This window comes from Kogia breviceps, chromosome 9 (genome assembly GCF_026419965.1).
Source record: "Kogia breviceps isolate mKogBre1 chromosome 9, mKogBre1 haplotype 1, whole genome shotgun sequence".
NCBI lineage: Eukaryota > Metazoa > Chordata > Mammalia > Artiodactyla > Physeteridae > Kogia > Kogia breviceps.
The window spans coordinates 13583956-13586771 of NC_081318.1; the positions used below are offsets into that span (position 1 = coordinate 13583956).

General features: G+C 45.0%; 1 non-coding gene across 1 annotated transcript; it reads right to left on the reverse strand.

Moving 5' to 3' along the window:
* Window positions 1-2623: 2623 nt before the first annotated feature.
* TRNAG-UCC (transfer RNA glycine (anticodon UCC)) lies at window positions 2624-2696 on the reverse strand. Its single transcript has one exon. It is a non-coding gene; the product is annotated as a tRNA-Gly (tRNA).
* Window positions 2697-2816: the final 120 nt, after the last annotated feature.

Sequence of the window (2816 nt, forward strand, 5' to 3'; positions counted from 1 at the left end):
AGGAAGTACAAATGATCTATAAACAGACGAAAGTATTTTCAAATACAATATTGATCAGAAAAATGCACATTGAAACCACTATGTGTTACCATTTCAAACCTCCCACATGATCAAAAATCATACAATGTTTAAAATTGAAATACAACTCACTTCATATACCGTAATATTTACGGTCATATTTTCATGTGCAGAGTTTGGCGGTTTTTAAGCACAGTCACAAAGTTGTGCAACTATAACCACTGTTTAACTCCAGAACACTTTCATCACTTGAGAAAGGTTACATCTTTTTAAAACTGCTGTGGGCAGTGGCTTTGGCCTCAGCCTCGAGTAGCAAGAGCAGGGGCCTGGGAGCATTCAGTTCCTGCTGGGTATACAGTTTAAAATGTAGGAATCTGGAGCAACAGGATATGACAGAAGTAAATAGTATAGCCGCTGGAAAACTGACATTACCAAGTAAAGCAATTGATTGCCAATGACCCAGTAATTCCACTCCTAAGCCTACACCCAACAAAATGCATGCCTATGTGTATCAAAAGACATGTACAGGAATATTCAGAGCAGCATCCTTTGTAATAGCCAGAAACTGGAGGTAATGAAATATTTTTCAACAGTAAAATGTGTAAATCAGGTGTGGCATAACCATACAATGTCACACTATGCAACAGTGAAAAATCTATAAACTACATCGTATGCACCAATATAGGTTCGTCTCACGAACATAAGCTAAGCAGCAAGAAACAGAGGATATGAGTAAGATTCCACTTAAATAGAATTTTAAAACAGGCAAACCTAATAATGTACTGTTTAGGAATCCAAGTGCAGCTAAAAACAAATGTAAAGAAAACCAAAGGAAAAAAAAAAAAAAAAAAAGGAAAGATTAAAACAAAATGTAGGACAGTGGTTCACTTGGGACCAGGATGTGTTATCGTAGAGGCACATGGCAGGGAAGTGGGGAGGGATAAATTGGGAGATTGGGATTGGCATATACACACTACTATATATAAAGTAGAGAGCTAATAAGAACCTACTGTATAGCCCAGGGAACCCTACTCAATACTCTGTAATGACCTATATGGGAAAAGAATCTAAACAAGAGTGGGTATATGTATATGTATAACTGATTCACTTTGCTGTACAGCAGAAACTAACACAACAGTGTAAATCAACTACACTCCCATAAACATTAATTAAACAAACAAACAGGGCTTCCCTGGTGGCGCAGTGGTTGAGAATCCGCCTGCCGATGCAGGAGACACGGGTTCGTGCCCTGGTCCGGGAAGATCCCACATGCCGCGGAGCAACTAAGCCCGTGAGCCATGGCCGCTGGGCCTGTGCATCCGGAGCCTGCGCTCCGCAACGGGAGAGGCCACAACAGTGAGAGGCCCGCATACCGGAAAAAAAAAAAAAAAAAAAAAAACAAAGAAGAGGCACCCAGGGCAGGACTTCTAGGATATGATAATATTCTACTTTGTGATACGGGTGATAGGTGCCTGGGTGTGTTTTGTTGGAGGAAAACTTCCTCTAAGCTCTTAGGGTCTATGAATTAGACTAACAAAAGGCAGATTGTCAGGATAAAATGTACACAGTTTTTATCCATATTTATGTGCATGGGAGTTGACAAAAAAATAAGTGAAAATCAAAGAAATGGTTGGACTCAGGGGCTCATAGACCATTTTAACAAAGGAAACATGGTTTGGCTTTCAAGGGACGATAAACTGTGGAGAAGGGACTAGGAAATATGTGGGGGCAGTTAATGACAGATAAGGGTTATGTTAGTAAAGTTTGGTTGTGAGGACTCATCCCAGTGCTGATGCCTCCATCTCTGTAATGAGTTGCATTCCTCTTTCTGGTACCTTCGCAAGGGAAATATATGTCCTGCTTTTAGGCGGAAAAGGGGCAGGACAGAGAACCCTTCCTGCATCTGTTGATTCTCAATTGCCTTCAGCTCAGAATAATCTTTATTGCAGAATGGCCCATTTTGGGGTAGCATAGACTGTTCTCCTTCAGTTCGAACTATGCACGTTGTTTTTACATACTCTTCTGTTTGCATGCATGTGCGTGCGTGCGCGCACACACACACACACCAGAAAAGAAAAGTCATCACCCCCTGTTGGGGTTTTTTTTGTTTCTTTAATTTATTTGGTTGCACCAAGTCTTGGTTGCGGCTGGCAGGCTCCTTAGTTGCGGCATGCATGTGGGATCTAGTTCCCCGGCCGGGGATGGAACCCGGGCCCCCTGCATCGGGAGGGCGGAGCCTTAACCACTGCGCCACCAGGGAAGTCCCACTCCCTTAGTGTTTTGTGTAGGCCCAGCAGAGGGACATCTCACTGGCAAACTGACAATGTCCTATAGCCTCACCTGGGGGAGAGGAAGAGATAAATTTCAGCCACCGCTGCAGATTCCTACCTGTCCCCTGGGAAGGCCCTGGCACCAAAAGGACAGTGAGGTTTGGGAGAGAGGGAGGCATGGAGCATCCTCACCCAGCTCTGCCTCCGGGTGACTGTGGAACTCGGGGCACATCTCCTCGCCTCCCATTTCCCCATCTGTAAAGTAGGTGAAGAGGTCCCTTCTTAATGATTTTTTATTTTTTGGCCGCGCCATGTGGCATGTGGGATGATCTTAGTTCCCCAACCAGGGATCGAACCTGGGCCCCCTGCGTTGGAAGCGCAGAGTCTTAACCACTGGACCACCAGGGAGGTCCCTGAAGAGAGGTCCCTTCTGGCCCCAGACTTGACTATCTGCTGGAGGAAGTGTGGTCTATAAGCCCCTGGTCAGGGCGGGGTCCCAGGGCCTTCAGCTGATGGGGCCACTGGGCA